An 18,647-nucleotide genomic window follows, 5' to 3' on the forward strand; every position below is an offset into this window, starting at 1 on the left:
AATACTTTCTCTTAGTACCTGAAGATGACTCTAATTAGTTAATTTGGGAAAGGGGGTCTAGCACCCATCCCACACAGTTTATATACTTATACTTTTTGGCAAGGAGGACTGCATACCTCCTTGCCCTAAGACTTGTATGGATGAGTTTGCTGAGTTAATAATGCCTCTGCATTGTTTTAACTAGAGTAATAGCCATTCTCCTGGTCTCTCTGGCCTCTTTAGTCATAACAAGGCCACCCCCCAAGTCCAGTTTGGGATTCAGACATGAATATAAATTTGTCCTCACTCACTGTTCATCTCTCCATTGTTCTTTGGGTAATCTTTACCTCATATCATATATGCATTTTAAAATACATGCTGAATTGAATTAGCTGTGTTGCTCCATCACCTCCTTTATTGTCTACCTTATCAAATATGATTTTTAAAATGGATAGGACTGAGAAATTCTCAGGGAATCAATGTTGCTATGGGGATTTATTACATTCACAAGTGTAATTGTTCAACCAATCAATAGCCTATCACAACCAGAATTTATTAAGCACCTAACCACCTAAGTATTGAGCTTTGTGCTAAGTCATGAGGACAGAAATACAAGGGAAAAATATTCTGAGATATTTAAACTCAACCTAGCTTTTAAAAATGCAAAACAAAACAACAAATAACAGATAACCTCTCTTTAAGGCTTCTTCTGTGAGACCTTCCCAGTTCTTCTACATTGTTAATATCTCTTCTTTTTCAGATTATTTCATATTCACTTATCTGTGTATCTGTCACATTGCCCAAGTAAAATGTAAACTTCTTGAGGGAAGATTTTGGTTCTTGTTATTTTTGTATATTAGTATGAGGAAACATGACTTAATAGTAGTTCATTACAAAATTGTCTAGGAGTTCTAATTGACTGACTACTTAGTATGAATTTTACAAATATTATTGCATTTTATCTTCACAAAAACTCTTGTGTAGTAGATGCTATCATTATTCCCATTTTACAAATGAGAAAATGGGAGGCAAAAAGAGATTAAGTGATTTGTTGAGGATCTCAATAAGGATATGACTCCAATATATCCATTCTCTATATATATCCATTCCATCATTTATCTGCCCAATAGTGAGGGAATGTGAAAAATATTATATGGGAAATGTTTGAAAGAATTGGGCATGTTTGACCTGGAGAAGAAAGATTGAAAGAAAAATACTAGCCATCTTTAAATATTTGGAAAGTTAGTGTGGAGAAGGATTTGAAAGGTCCTCCCTAACCCAAGAACACAGAACTAGCATCAACAAGCAGAAATTACAGGGTGGCAGATTTGGCTTGTTATGTGGAAAAATTTTATGATATTAGAAGTAATGTATGATCTTTTATTTTAACTAAAGCAAAACCATAAAGCTAGAGAGACTCTAGAGAAAATATTTATTTTTAAATAAGTGAATATCCAAATTCTCTTCAAATGATGATTATTCATTCTCTTTTTAATGACCTTCAAGGAAGAGATACCACAACATCCCTACGAAAGATTGCTAGTAACTTCAGAAATGAAAAGGTTGAGAAAAAGCATTCTCAATGATACCTTGAAGAAAGATCCCAGAGAATAAAATCAAGACCAAAATGTAGAAATTGCAAACAAGCACATATTTTTTTCTTACTAATTGCAGCTATCTAAAGGTTGTATGAGCTCTTTGAAAAAGTGGTATGTTCCTCTTCATTTGAGGACTTAAAAGCAAAAATTGAATGATTTCTTTTTAAATATGTAATAGGATATAGGATGAAGTTTAAGGATATAATAAGAATTCATTTTGAATGTGATTTAGACCAGAAGGCTTTTAAAATCATTTCAATTAGAAATTTGTGATTCTGTGATTATTCTAATAGCACAAATTTCCAATAGGTTAACAATACAAGAAGAAACATTTCAGCTCAATGCAGGGAAAAGCAAAGATTAAATGGATAGTATATAATTGGTTGTTTTGTCTCAGTTTAGTTCCCCATATCTGGAGGTGTCAAAATGGCGGTTGAATGGCCATTTGCCAAGAATGTTGGAAGTGGTATTTACACATTGGAAAGGAATTGGACTAAATGACCCTCACACTACTTGCTGACTTCACAAATCTATAATTCTATAATTGAATGGGCTCATTTTTTGTTGTGTTCTTAAGTTGTTCAAGCACAGTCATAACTAGTACAGGTTGAGTAGCACTTTACTCCAGTATACTTTCATATGTACTGTCCAGGATAATTATATCTATAATGGGACTTCATTGAATTTGTTCTAAGCACAGTTAGCCAGAATACAAATATTCATTTTTTATGTATTTTTTTTTAAACTTACTGCTAGGATATGGGACCCTGCTGAGAGGAAGTACAGAGGTCACCTCAACCTTTGGTGCACAATTAAGTTTTCTGCCCCATTAGGTCACTTAACTGTCTCCACAGTACTCTGCCTGATCTGGAAACAGCACACAGCCAGTGAACAGTAGACAATCCCTATTCACCATTCAGAGAAGCAGCTCATGGGCTTTGCGTATTCATGGTATCTACCAATGGGAGGAGAGCCAATCCAGCAATTTAGCAATCCACTCATAGGCAAGAGGCCCTGTCAAGGCATCCCTGCTTATGAGCAATTACGCTGTGATCCTCAGACTGAAACTTGTTCCCATGGTCACAAATCATTGCTCCTTGCTCAAACAAGGGTGTTTCTGCAACATAGCAGAAAACTTATTGTGCACCAAAAGTCAAGGTGGGCCTCTGTACTCCATCTCAGTGGGGTTGCATATCTTAGCAACTTACAAAATTAGGTCATCAAACAAAACATTAGTCATGCATTATTTTTAAAGAATGAATTCATTTGATAATGAGGTCCATTAAATTTTGATGTTTCAAATCTGCCACCAACTCTCTTCTATCCTTGGGTAAATCATGTTACTCCTTTGAGACTCAGTTTCCTAATCTATGAAATAAATGGAATAAGATTAGCTGAACTCTCTTCTCACTCAAAAATTTTTCAATTCTCTGGAAGGAATATTTTTTTCACACACTGATATGTTCAATTTGCTCCTCACACCTGATAAAATCAATTGCTGTAAGTACACAAAAAATTCAAAGATGCTTAACTGATGTTCATGGTAAATTATATTTTAAAGCCATATGTAACAAAATAGAATGCATGTGAATTACAGCTGTGATTAGTTTTTCCTGACAGTGAGTGAAATAGACTATTATTAGTCAAGAATTGTATAGGCAAGACATAGATTTGGGGTTTTCAACAAGTAAGTACAAAGATCTTTTCCCCCCTTTCACTCTCAGTGCATTTTAAAATGCCTTTTGGAAATTGGCAACCTAAATTTATTGAAAGATTTTTGGTAGATTTGAGGATATTTTATGGACAACTTTTAATAACCTGTGGTGTTTCCATTTAATACTTGAAATTACCATCTGAAAATATGTTAAAATCAATTATTGTTTCAAAAATTACAAAACAGTGGTAATTTTTGTATCTTTCTCCTTTCCTGTGGTTGTGATAGGGGATATAATTGGTGTTTTGTGTTATAAAATAACAATGATAACAATAACTCATCTAAATTGTGCTTTAACATTTACAACTCAATCAGTAACAAGCATTTTGTTAAGCACCTATTATATGCTGCACACTAAACTAGGCCCTGGCATTCTGAAGATAAAAATAAAACTGGTCCTGCCTTTATTGAGCTTATATTGTCTAGGGGAAAACAACATGAACACATTTAAGTAAATATATACAAAATACACATACACTCAAAATAAGATAACTTTAGAAAGGAAGGAGATGTTATCTGAAATGAACTTTGAAGGAAAATAGAGGTTTAAAGAAAGGAGTTGAAAAGAGATGACCTTCTGACTATGTGGCCCAAAGGCAAGAAGTGAAATGTTGTGGGTAAGGAACAGGAAAAGGGCCAGTTTGATTGGACTAAATAGTACATTTACTAAGCACATGTCTCATAACAACTTTAGAAGATGGGTAATGTAATTATTAATATCTCTCATTTTGCTTATGAGAAAACTAAGGGGTCAGAGAATTGAAGTGACTCACACAATAAGTATATCAGAACTAGGATTCAAATCTATGTCTTCTAATTCCAAATTAATTGCTCTTTCTACATTGAGTTATCTCTAAAATACTTTACCATCCCATCTTTAGGCTATGGACTTTGGATATGTATAGGACAAAACCACCAGCTCAAATAAATCAAATAAATCAAGGAGATTTCTCAAGGCAAAAGCAGAAAGGAATTTGAATATCATCTTGCGCAAAAGGGCATCTCCTTCCCCACAAGCAGTTAGGCACCCCCGAGGTCCAGTTAACAAACAAAAATTATAAAGGGGCTTGGGCCAACACTCACTGTAGGCTGGATCTTTTCCCTGATTAGCCAGGATAAATGACTTCACATTCTAAGTCATAAATGAGGAAAAACTTTCAACTCAACCAAATCTTTAGGATTACTAAATTACCTTATCTGGGGAGTGTCAATGCCAGAGTGGCCCCAACTCAGTCTCACAAAGAAAAGATCCAACTCCTTGATCTCTGGAGAAAGAGACCTAGCCCTGGGGCACAGCTGACCTTCACTCAATTTTTAAACACTGTCTCCATCTTTGAGACAGCTTCCATAGTTCACTTTATTCAAACATATACTACATTTCTGAATATATATACATTTCTATTATAGTAAGCAACACTAAATAAGTTTCACTATAAAAATTATCTACATTAACTGAGACCTAAATAAGTCAGTCAGACAACAAGCAATTATTAAATACATATTATGTGTCAAGTACTATACTCAAGACTGAGAATACAAAGAAAAGTAAAAGACAGTCCTTCCTTTTAAGATGCTCATTCTAATGGGGAGACATATGCAAATAACTATAGTTTTTTTAATGTGATGCCAGAATTTTTAAGGAGCCACTGGAGCTGATTGTCAGATCTTTGTTTAAGATCAGTTTGAAATTCAAAATGTGAAAGTGTCCCTGGAATTAATATATCTGTTTTGTATGAGTTTCCTTACCAGTCAGACGCATTGTCACAAAGGAAGCCTATTTGCTGAAAAAAGTCAATCAGTAGTCTGTAGTGAGCCAATCATGCTCACACCTAGACACCTTTGCTGGTAGTCACTGACTGACCTTGCCAAGCTTTGGCTCCAAACTGGCTGTTTCTGTGTCCACCTTTCCCTGAGAAAGATTGCTCATCCTTTTCCCCAACCCTTCCTTGCACTTTCCATTTGTGGTTTTCAAACATAAATCATCTCTGCCTCTCTTGAGTTCTGTATTTTTGTACCTTGTATTGGATAGTAGTGGAGGGTCAGCACTGGTGTGTGAATTTCCTTCTAATAAAACTTTTCTGCTTAAAACACATCTTGGACTCCTTTGCATTTTGAGAGGTGGGTTTCACCCAGATGACAAGGACCCTTGTCATTTAACCTTTCTGGGGAATGTTTTTGAAATACAACATAAACATCCTCACCCAAATTTATATAAATGGATACTATTCTCTTCCAAAGATTCATATATGCATAAGTGATTTCCAAAAGTATCACCAATGATTAAGAAGGCTTGAATGAAAAACTAATGACCAGGGGAACAGGTTGTTTTTATCTCATTTCTTCCTATTGAAGACAAGGGGGACAGAAGCGAAAAGTTTGTCTGAGAACCAAATGGCTGGTTAAAAAATAATGTCTGAGAAAAGGCTTTTGAATCTAAGACTAAAACATAAAAATAGAAAAATTCCTTGCCAGAAAGTGTACCTAATAAAGACTGATAAGACTGTCTTTGTTACTAATGTAAATCCAATTAAATGAGCTTAAAAATAAAAAGCATGAAGGAGAAAGAAAAGTAAACTATATATCATAAAGAATATCTGTTATTAAGGAATAGTATTTGTCGAAACAACCTGAATTTGATAGAAGATAAAAAATTTGAGTCCGTCATAAAACCTGTGGTCTTAAATATCTGCGCATACATGTGTAAAATTTAGACAATAAATAAGAGGTTCTGAGGAAAGGAGGCAAATTTGTCTCTAGAGCTAGCTGTGAGATTTAATATGCCTAGAATATGACTCTGGAAAGAACATTGTTGCATAAAAGAAAAGGAGGTTGAAATGACATTACAATTATTCCTTCCACATTATGACTTTCCCCAACAAAGTTTCAATATATCACAGTCAGCATAAGAACTTAAATGGGAATTTGGGGGGGAGTTTTGCAGATACTGCAGATAACATTCAAAGGTTAGTAGATAAGACAGAATTTATGGCCAAATACTTAACCCATATTTTACAATATGATTCTGTACATGCCTCATAAAAGAAAAGGAAAAAAATTCAATTTCTTTCTCTGGTACAAAAGGAGGGCCAAATTTTTTCTTGCAGATTTTCCAGATTGAGGTTATGCTGTATCTTTATCCCTCACAATATGGAAGGGATAGCTGTAAATATAAAAAAGTTTTATTCATATGAAGAACTCTAGGATCCAGAAGTGGAAACAAAGTGGAGGGCATTTGAGGAAAGATACTTAGAAGAAGAAAAATAATCTTTTTTTTTTTTTTTTTTTTATCAAATCATACATCAGACTACTTGGATGGAAAAAGGAATTAGAAGTGGATCTTGGGAAAATAGTTCACATACCTGACACAGAGATGTGGTGTAATACTGATAGGGAGCTTTAATTTTTTTGACATCTGCTAGAGATCTTTGCCAAAAGCGTTAGGATTCTTATAAAGCACAAGTCAGTTGTCTAACTTTAGCATCGTGCTTAACAGTTCTCTAGTTCAGAGTTCACACCTTTCACACCTTTAAGAATTCACACATTAGTTCACACATTAGCATTCAAGATTCACAAGTCAGGAATCCACAATCCCACTCTCTCAGAGGAGGAATCAATCTTTGAGTTCACACTTTTAAGAGATCATATATTAGAAGCTCTTAGAGCCGCAGTCAGGAGTGATTGAAGAATCAGTTGAGGAGATTGAGAAGCCAGAGACTGCAATCGGGCAGAACTGGAGATTCAGAGAGATCTGGAGGCTGAAGCTGGCCGAGGCAAAGGACAAACAACAAGAGCTTTCGGAACCAAGGAAAGCTTACCGGGCTATTTTGGAAGAGACAATAAAAGATTTGGATTTTAACTCCCTGGCTTCATTTGAGGTGATTATTACACGGAAGTGAAACTAAGGCTGCTCCCAGAGAATGATCATATTTTAGAAAAGAAGAGAACACTACAAAAAGCAATCTAGCTAATATGACTTCTCAACTTGTCTTAATGATCATTTCATCTTTCAAAAGAGGGGAGAACCAACACAGAGAAATTCTAAACCTAATATGGTTCTCACTATCAGGAAGAACTGATGTTCAGGAAAGAATAAAGGGAAAAATAAAACATTATCATAGAGGAGGAAGAAGCAGCACTGAGATATGGGAAAAAAAAAAAAAACATTCAAAGGATTTAGAAAAAAGGATAGGTAAGATGCCAGAGACCATTAAGTCTATAGGAGAAAATAGTTCAAAAGAGACTTAATAGTTTTGAAGGGCTAGACTAGAAAACAAGAAGACCTGAGTTTGAATCCAACTTCAGTCACTTACTAGCTGTGTGAATCTGGGCAAGTCAATTAATCTCTCTTTGTTGCAGTTTATTCATCTGTAAAATGGGGATAATAATAGTACCTACTTCCCAGAGTTGTTTTGAGGATCAGATGAGTTAACATAAATAGAACACAATGGAAACCTTAAAGTGCTATATAAATATTAGTTGTTATGATTATTGTTGTATTAGTCTTGGTTTTACTCTTTGAAACCAAACAAAATCAGTCTAATGCTCCTCCACATGATATCGTTTCCCATGCTTGAAGAGAGGTATTAATCATATTCCCACAATCTTCTCCCGGTTCAATGTGCTCAGTTTCTTCAGTACTTAAATAAATAGACATTTGACTCTAGGTCCTTTACCATCCTGACTGATTTGTTCCAGACCAGGAGTTCTTCACCAGTTTTGTCTGTCATGACTCCTTTTGCAGTCTGGAGAAACCTATGGATACTTGTTCAAAACAATATTTGTTGCCTTCATTTCATAATTGAAAAAAAATCAATTATTTATCAATGAGTAAAAATAGACCCACTTTTTCCCACTCAGATCCACAAATCCCTTGAAATCTCTCCATGACATCAAGTTAAGTTAATCTATGGTCTAAATATTTCTCCCATCTTCTTAGATCATGATTCCCAGAACTAACATGGGTTGTATGACTCTGGACAAGTCACTTCATCTCCCAAGCAACTCTTTAAGACCATAAATTTTAGAGCAGGTCTTTATGATGAGTTCCCATGCCAATGAAGTCATGGATTTAGTCCCTCCCAAAATGTTGACAAGTTGTGAATGACTTTGTTCCAACTATCTGTTTATCCATCTTCTCAAAAGCAACGAATATCCAGGGACTAGTCTGAGCTCTCATACCATTAGTCATGCCATTTGAAGAAAGCTTTAATTAATGACACAAGTTCATCCAAGGTTCTAAGTGAATCAGGGCTAGAAGAGAATTCTTGTTCTGTCAAAAATTTAGGCAGATGAGCTGTCAAGAATATGATATGCTTTTATGCCATACCTTTATTTTGTTTTGTGAGAGAGATTAAATACCTCTCCTCATATTCCTCCTTAGGAAGCAGACTGGCCAGCAGCTCACCATGTCCCAAAGCATCAAATGGTGAGAGCAGGGGCTGAAGAGGTTTATGACTGACACTATGATCCTTTGAATAATAGACAAAGAAAGAGGAGTCCTTTATTAACTCTAACTATTCAGTAATTAAAGGATCATAACAATAACTGAGCAGGAAGAATTAAGAGAGAACTCTCCTTGTCTGTTATTCATAAGATCATAGATCAAGAACTTGAAGGACTTAAAAAACAATACTGTCCACCCTCCCATTTTACAGATAAAAAACAAATGAAGCTCCAGTAGGGCAAGTGATAAAGATCCAGGATGGTCATTTTTGCCAACCTCAAACACCTTCTTCAACAGAAGGATATATTATTAAGTACAGTTGGAAAACAGCATATTTGCAACAGGACAGTCCTGTACTAGAATAAAAATGCCTCCAAAGCCTTACTCCATCTTTAGTACCTGAAGAATATAGGAACTATGGGAACTCAAAGGAATTATAACAGTAGCTTTGAACCACAGTGCCTTCAGGGTACAACAATATTTCTCTAAGCCTGTTTTCCTTGTGCCCATTGGTATACCTTTGCTGGAAGTAAGGGTGGAATCTGGAGCTATGTAGCAGGATTGTTTTCTCTGCCCAATGCTGTCTTTAGGAACAGCCTAGGGATACAATCAATAGAGTACCAAGCCTTAGAGTTGGAAATACCTAAATTTAAATCCAGCCTGAGACACTTATTAACTTGTGTGACTTAGTAACCTCATCTGAAAAATGAGGATAATAATAGCACCTACCTCTCAGGGTTGTTGAGAGGATAGAATGAAAGAATATTTGAAAAGCACTTAGCACATTGCTTGACACCTAGTAAACACTATATAAATATTTTCTTCTCCTGTTTCTCCTCCTTGTCTCTCTCCTTCTTCCCCTCTGCCCTCCTTTTCTTCATTCCTTTCCTCCTTCCCTCTCCTCCTCTTCCTTTTGCTCTTCCTTCTCCTTATTATTTTTGTTATCTTAGAGAGATCATGACCTTGACCTCATTGGTGCTAAGTTGTAAACAACTGAGTTAACTAATTAGACTGGATGATAATGAAAAAGATGAAGATTGTAAGAATGGCTTGTAATAGATCCTAATATTTAGAGATAGAAAGAACTCTAGAAGATATCTAGTCTACTGCCTTACTTTTGTAGATAAGGAAAATAGTCTACAGAAAAGTAACTTGCTCAACATCATATAATAAATAGCACAGTTAGGATTTGAATCCAAGTCATTTATTCAACAAACATTTTAAAAATGAGTATTAGGACTTGACAGTATAAATTCCAAACTGGAACATTTCCTTCCCTCAAAGAGCATATATTCTATTGAGGTGAAACAACATACAGAAAAGTGAGTACAAAACAAGTACAAATATTATTATGATAATTATTTTTGTCATTATTTGGTAGGGAAGGAGAATAGGATAGGATTTCTTAGGATATTGCACTGGAACTGAGCCTTGAATTGTGGTGGCAGGATAAAAGATTGCTATGTAAGACTGAAATAATTTTCATATAGAAATAAACAACTTTCCAATTAACAGATGAGACTAGGCTAACTATAGACAAGTACTAATGAAATACATTGTTTGTTCATCAATTATAAGATATTCTTCCATGATTGCTATCTCTTGTTACAACTTTTCTTTTCCTAGTATGAGGCAATTAGGGCTAAGTGACCTGTCCAGGGTCACACAGTAAGTGTTAAGTATCTGAAGCAGGATTTGAACTCAGGTACTCCTGACTCAGAGCTGATTCTCTATCCATTGTGCCATCCAGCTGTCCCTCTTGTTATAACCTTTAACTAGAAGACTGGTCTCCTGGATGAAATAGTTATCATGGACTCAGATCTCACAATGCAAAGTTACCTATCCTTAAAATCAGATATTCCTGTTCTTATCCTGTACTATTGTATCCTAATGTGACCAAAGAAAAATAATCTAGAATAGATGACACATCACCTTGTCAGCCCATTTCAATTCCATTCCATATAGTATCCAAAAGCTCTAACCTGTTTCCTGGTGACTTGATCCAAGCACCTCACCTTAAACTAATCCCTTCCTTTCCACTCCACCCTCCAAAACATCCAAATACTTTTAATTGCTCACTCTAACTTCTACTCAAAAAGTCCTTGTATGCTATGTTATATGTATAATCATTAGTCGTAGATAGAATTGAGTACAGCCCAATAAAAGCTTCAAAGGGAAGCTATGGTGGCAAAAAGAGGGAAGTAAGCTTTTATTTTAGTCTGAGTAAGGAGTCATATCCAATTCATATGTTGTTGTTTTCTGCTTCAACTTTTGGAGAAAGCAAACCAAAATTCAGAGTCAGCTCTGTCTTGAATTCTGAGGCCAATGACAGACAGGCATATCAGGAAGTTTTTCTCCCCTCTCCTAGAACACAATAAACTTTCCCAGGGGCCAGTGGCAGATGATTTGTGAACTTAGTATAATTATATACTTTGGGGCCTTTAGAAATTTCTATGGGAAATGACTTTCATTGAGAGACTTTTTTGTCCCATAGAGACTTCTATAAACCTATGGGCTTATTGATGCTTCTCCTTGACTGGCTTGCAATAATGAACAAGATAAAGTTTTCTGCTATCTTATTCCTTAAATTGCAGTCATTTCTTTTTATTTTGGAAGATAATTGAATCTATGGTGGCTAAGGAGATTTTATATATATATATGTATATATATAAAGAGCAAAGAGAAGAAAGTCTAAGACACAGACTTGTGACTTACCCAAAATTAGTGGACGTGATATGAAGATCCAGTACAGAAGAATAAGAATGAATGGTCAGTTAGGTAAGAGGAGAATTAAGAGAGAGAATGCCTGGGAGGAGTATCCAAAGCTTAGAAACATCAAAAAGGAAAAGAATTGAGAAAAAGTCATTAGATTTGGTAATTTAAAGATCTCTGGTAATTTTGGAGAAGTTTCAATTGAGCGATGAGATCAGAATCCAAGGTCTGAGAAGTGAGAGAGAAAAAGTGAAGGCAAAAAATAAACAGCTTTTTTGGGGGGCTGGGGAAGAGAAAAAGAGATATGACCAAGTGTCAAGGAAGACAGGGGTATAATTTGAGAAGATGGGTAGGGTCAGTTAAGAGTTAAGGAGATCTGGAGATTCAGAGAAGATGATAGTAGTTAGGGAAAGATTAAAGATTAGAGAAAGGGGTATGCTTGTGGAGACAATTTGCCAGAAGAGATGGAAACAGATGAGATCGAGTATAATGTAGAAGAGGAAAAAAAAGATTATGTGATGATCAATTTTGATGGATAGGGTTCTTTTCTTTTCTTTTTTTTAAATTATAACTTTTTATTGACGGTACATATGCATGGGTAATTTTTTTTTTACAACATTATCCCTTGCACTCACTTCTGTACTGACTTCTCCTTTCTCTCCCTCCACCCCCTTCCCTAGATGGCAGGCAGTCTTATACATGTTAAATATATTATAATATATTCTAGATACATATTTGTGTGCAGAACCGAACTTCTTGTTGCACAGGAAGAATTGAATTCAGAAGGTAAACATAACCTAGGAAGAAAAACAAAAATGCAAACAGTCACACTCATTTCCCAGTGTTCCTTCTCTGAACATCATTGATCAATTGGAACTGAATTAGATCTTTTTGTTGAAGATATCCACTTCCATCCTCATACAGGATTGTTGTTGAAGTGTATAATGATCTGGTTCTGCTCATTTCACTCAGCATCAGTTCATGTAAGTCTTTCCAAGCCTTTCTGTATTCATCCTGCTGGTCATTTCTTACAGAACAATAATATTCCATAACATTCTTATACCACAATTTACCCAACCATTCTCCAATTGATAGGGATCCATTCATTTTCCAGTATCTAGCCACTACAAAAAGGACTATCACAAACATTTTTGCACATAGAAGTCCCTTTCCCTTCTTTAATAACTCAGTATAGCTGATATACTATATAAGCCCAGTAGTAACATTGCTGGATCAAAGGGTATGCATAGTTTGATAACTTTTGGGGCATAATTCCAGATTGCTCTCCAGAATAGTTGGATTCTTTCATAACTCCACCAACAATACATCAATATCCCAGTTTTCCCACATCCCCTCCAACATTCATCATTATTTTTTCCTGACATCTTAGCCAATCTGATAGGTGTGTAATGGTATCTCAGAGTTGTCTTAATTTGCATTTCTCTGATCAATAGTGATTTGGAACACTCTTTCAAATGAGTAGAAATAGTTTCAATTCCATCATCTGAAAAATGTCTGTTCATATCCTTTGATCATTTATTAATTGGAGAATGGCTTGATTTTTTATAAATTAGAGCTAATTCTCTATATATTTTGGAAATGAGGCCTTTATCAGAACCTATAATTGTAAAAATGTTTTCCCAGTTTGTTGCTTCCCTTCTAATCTTGTTTGCATTAGTTTTGTTTGTACAAAGGCTTTTTAATTTGATATAAACAATTTTTTTTTTTTTTTGTGATCTAGATCTTCTTTGGTCACAAATTCCTTCCTCCTCCACAAGTCTGAGAGGTAAACTATCGAATATTCCTCTAATTTATTTATAATCTTGTTCTTTATGCTTAATCACGGACCCATTTTAATCTTATCGTGGTGTATGGTGTTAAGTGTGGGTCCATGCCTAATTCCTGCCACATGAATTTCCAGTTTTCCAAGCAGTTTTTGTCAAATAGTGAATTCTTATTCCAAAGTTGGGATCTTTGGGTTAGTCAAATACTAAATTGCTATATTTATTGACTATTTTGTTCTGTGAATCTAACCTATTCCATTGGTCAACTAGTGTATTTCTTAACCAATACCAAATGGTTTTAGTGACCGCTGCTTTATAATATAGTTTTAGATCAGGTATAGCTAGGTCACCTTCATTTGATTTTTTTTTTTCATTAATTTGAAGGTCTCATTTTAAACAGGTATACATAAATCTATCAACATGGGAGGTATTACACATAATTATACAAATTACATAAGCACATAGTAAGACAGGCTAGTAGTGATGTAACAAATAATATGAATCAACATGAGGAATTATATATGTCCATAAGTCCTAGAAATAGTCCAAAAGGAATCTATTGTCCATTACTACATTACTACTGGTCAACTAATCTATTTCTTAGCCAATACCAAATGGTTTTGGTGACCACTGCTTTATAATATAGTTTTAGATCAGGTACAGCTAGGCCACCTTCATTTGATTTTTTTTTTTCATTAATTCCCTTGAAATTCCTGACCTTTTGTTTTTCCATATGAACTTTGTTGTTATTTTTCTAGGTAATTAAAATAGCTTTTTGGGAATCTGATTGGTATAGTGCTAAACAAATAGATTAGTTTAGGTAGTATTGTCATCTTTATTATATTTGCTCGCCTTATATAAGAACATTTATTATTTTTCCAATTGGTTAGATCAGATTTTATTTGTGTGGAAAGTGTTTTTTTTTAGTTTTGCTCATAAAGTTTCTGATTTTCTCTTGGCAGATAGATTCCTAAGTATTTTATACTATCAGTAGTTACTTTAAATGGAATTTCACTTTGTAACTCTGACTGTTGGATTTTGTTAGTGATATATAAGAATGCTGATGACTTATGTGGGTTTATTTTGTATCCTGCAACTTTGCTAAAGGTGTAGATTATTTCTAATAGCTTTTTAGTAGAATCTCTGGGGTTCTCTAAGTCTACCATCATCTCATCATTAAAGAGTGATAATTTGGTTTCCTCCTTGCCTACTCTAATTCCTTTAATCTATTTCTTATTTATTTCTAGTTATTAAAAAGCTAGTATTTCTAATACAATATTGAATAGTAACAGTGATAGTGGGCAACTTTGTTTCACTCCTGATCTTATTGGGAATGGTTGCAGTTTGTCCCCATTACATATGATGTTTACTGATGGTTTTAAATAGATGCTACTGATTATTTTAAGAAAAAGTCCATTTATTACTATATTCTCAAGTGTTTTTTAATAGGAATGATGTTGGATTTTATCAAATGCTTTTTATGCATCTATTGAGATGATCATATGGTTTTTGTCAATTTGATTATTAATATGGCCAATTATACTGATAGTTTCCCTAATATTGAACCAGCCTTGCATTCCTGGTATATATCCTACTTGATCATGGTGTATTATCCTGGGGATGATTTTCTGCAGTCTTTTTGCTAATATCTTACTTAAGATTTTAGCATCAATATTCCTTAGGGAGATTGGTCTATAATTTTCTTTCTCTGTTTTCAACCTACCTGGTTTAGGTATCAGTACCATGTTTGTGTCATAAAAGGAGTTTGGTAGGACTCCTTCATTCCCTATTTTATCAAATAGTTTATATAGCATTGGGGCTAATTGGTCTTGAAATGTTTGGTAGAATTTACATGTAAATCCATCTCGTCCTGGAGATTTTTCCTTAGGGAGTTGTTAATAGCTTGTTCTATTTCTTTTTCTGAAATGGGACTATTCAAGCAATTTACTTTCTCCTCTGTTAATCTGGGAAGCCTATATTTTTGGAGGTAGTCATCCATTTCACTTAGGTTATCAAACTTATTGGCGTAAAGTTGGGCAAAGTAACTCCTTATTATCTCTCTAATTTCCTCTTCATTGGTGGAATATTCTCCATTTTCATTTTTAAGATACTAATTTGATTTTCCTTTCTCTTTTTTGAAATCAGATTTACCAAAGGCTTATCTATTTTATTGGTTTTTTCATAAAACCAACTCTTAGTTTTATTTATTAGTTATTAATTTCTCCTTTTAATTTTAGAATTTCAAATTTAGTATTTGATTGGGGATTTTTAATTTGGTCTTTTTCTAGCTTTTTTAGTTGCAGGCCCAATTCACTGACTTTCTCTTTCTCTGTTTTATTCAAGTAAGCCTCTAAGGATATAAAATCTCCTCTTATTACCGCTTTGGCTGCATCCCACAAATTTTGGTATGATGTCTCATTGTTGTCATTATCTTGAGTGAAATTATTAATTGTGTCTATAATTTGCTGTTTCACCCAATCATTTTTTAAGATGAGATTTTTTTAGTTTCCAATTACTTTTTGGTCTATTTACCTCTAACTTTTTGTTGATGTAGTTTTTATTGCATTGTGATCTGAAAAGAAAGCATTTACTATTTTTGCCTTCCTACATTTAATTTTGAGGTCTTTATGTCCTAATATGTGGTCAATTTTTGTATAGCTTCCATGAACTGCTGAGAAGAAAGTATATTCCTTTCTGTCTCTATTCAGTTTTCTCCAAAGATCTATCATATCTAATTTTTCTATTTATCTCTTTAATTTCTTTCTTATTTTTTTTTGTGGTTTGATTTGTCTAATTCTGAGAGTGAAAGGTCGAGATTTCCCACTATTACAGTTTTGCTGTCTATTTCTTCTTGCAACTCTCTTAACTTCTCTTTTAGGAAGTTAGATGCTATACCACTTGGTGGATATATGTTTAGTATTGATATTGCTTCATTGTCCATGCTACCCTTTAGCAAGATATAGTTTCCTTCCTTATCTCTTTTAATTAGATCAATTTTTGCTTTGCTTGATCTGAGATAAGGATGGCTACCCCTGCTTTTTTGACTTCACCTGAAGCATAATAGATTTTGCTCCAGCCTTTTATGTTTACTCTGTATGTATCTCTCTGCTTTAAATGTGTTTCCTGTAAACAATATATTGTAGGGTTCTCACTTTTGATCCAGTCTGCTATCCACCTCCGCTTTATGGGAGAGTTCATCCCATTCACATTTATGGTTAAAATGACTAATTCTGTATTTCCTGCCATCTTATTATATCTAGATTATGCTTTTCTTTTACTTGCCCCCCTTTACTCTCTTTCCCAGTTTTAAACTTATGTGCCCCACTTGTATCACGATGCTCATCCTCTTTAGGATCCCTCCCTCCCCACTTTGAATCACTTCCCCTTTATTGTACCCTTCCCTTATTATTCTTTTCCTTTTTCTCTTTTCCTCTCCCCCTTTTTAATGAAGTGAAAGAAGATTTTCTGTAAAACAAGTATTTTTTCTTTGAGACAACTCTGATGAGAGTAAGATTCACACAGTATTTCTCCCCCTCTCTGAATTCCCTCAGATATGATAAGTATCTTTTGCCTCTTCGTGGGATGTAGTTTCCCTCTTTTTATCCCCTCTTTCCCCCTTTTCTGACATTATCCCTTTTCCATTCCCTTTACTTCCCTTTTTTATGTTATATCAGTAAAATTAAATTATACATGTAGTCTTTTTGTATATCCACAACAGAAATACAATTCTCAAGAATTCCTTTTACCTTTTCTACTTCTCTTGAGTTCAATGGTTGGAGATTAAATTTTTTGTTTAGTTCTGGTTTTTTCCTTAGAAACAAATGGAATTCATCTGTTTCATTAAATGTCCATCTTCTTCCCTGAAGAAAATGCTCAGCTTAGCTGGGTAGTTTATTCTTTGCTGCATTCCAAGTTCTTTTGCCTTTTGGAATATCAGATTCCAGGCCCTTTGATCCTTTAATGTGGAGGCAGTCAGATCTTGGGTGATCCTTATTATGGCACCTTGGTATTTGAATTGTTTTTTTCTGGCTGCTTGTAATATTTTTTCCTTAATCTGATAGTTCTGAAATTTGGCCACAATATTCCTTGGAGTTTTTATTTTAGGCTTTTTCAGAAGATGTTCCATGAATTCTTTCAATGCGTATTTTACCTTCTGATTGTTAATTTGGTTATTAATATGGCCAATTATACTGATATACTCTGGACAATTGTCTTTGATTATTTCCTGTAAAATAGTATTTAGGCTCTTTTTTTATCATAATTTTCAGAAAGTCCAATAATCCTCAGTTTATCTCTCCTAGATCTATTTTCCAGGTCTGTCATTTTTCCAAGTAGATATTTCATGGTTTTTTTTTTTTTCCAATTTATCATTTTTTTGGTTTTGCTTGACTGAAGTCAAAACAGAAGTGTCTCTGCCCCAAAGCAAATCGCACTGCAAAAGTTCTATTGTCCCAGGCCGATCCCCCGCTGTGCAGATTAGAGGTTGCCCGGGCTGTGACCTCCTTCTGTGCAGGTTCACAACTTCCCCAAAGAAAAGCCCCGTACTGCCAGTTGGGGCTGCAAGATTGTGCTGCAATCTGTGCTATCACTTCCGGTTGGTTTTGGGTGAGTAAAGTCAGATCCTGTTAGGATCTGGCGTTTTTTTTTTAGAGTGGCTTTGAATTCTCTGTTAATTTACTGTTTTGTAAACAGGGCAGAGAAATCAGTTTATGTCAGTGTTGTCTCTGTAATTTTTCTAACCATAGAGATCACTCCTGCCTGGTCTGCACAATATGTTCATCTCTAGTTCTCTCCCTGCTTGGGCTTATCTTCTCCCCGGCCCCTCAGGACAAACTTTTTCTGATGAAATTCCAGATTATCTTCAGCTGGTGAGTTGTTGTACTTCAAGTCTTCGGGGGTTTTACCAGTCAATCATTATTTTTGAGGTTGAAGTAAACGTTGGTTGTGAGGGTATCAGAAAACTTAGAAAGTCGTGTGTGCCTTCTCCACCATATTGGCTCTGCCCTCTCTATTCTAATTCTTTTAATCTCTTTCTCAACTCTTATTGTTAAGACTAATGTTTCTAATACAATATTGAATAATAATGGTGATAGTGGGCAACCTTGTTGCACTCCTGATCTTACTGGGAAAGGTTCCAGTTTATCCGCATTGCATATGATGTTTACTGACTATTTTAAGGAAAAGTCCATTTTTTCCTATACTCTCAAGTGTTTTTATTAGGAATGGATGTTGAATTTTATCAAATATTTTTTCTGCATCTATTGATATGATCATATGTTTTTTGTTAATTTGGTTATTGATATAGTCAATTATGCTGATAGTTTTCCTAATATTGAACCAGCCCTGCATTCCTGGTATAACTACTACTTGGTAATAGTATATTATCCTGGGGATGATTTTCTGTAATCTTTTTGCTA

Source organism: Antechinus flavipes, chromosome 1, assembly GCF_016432865.1.
Source record: "Antechinus flavipes isolate AdamAnt ecotype Samford, QLD, Australia chromosome 1, AdamAnt_v2, whole genome shotgun sequence".
Lineage (NCBI taxonomy): Eukaryota > Metazoa > Chordata > Mammalia > Dasyuromorphia > Dasyuridae > Antechinus > Antechinus flavipes.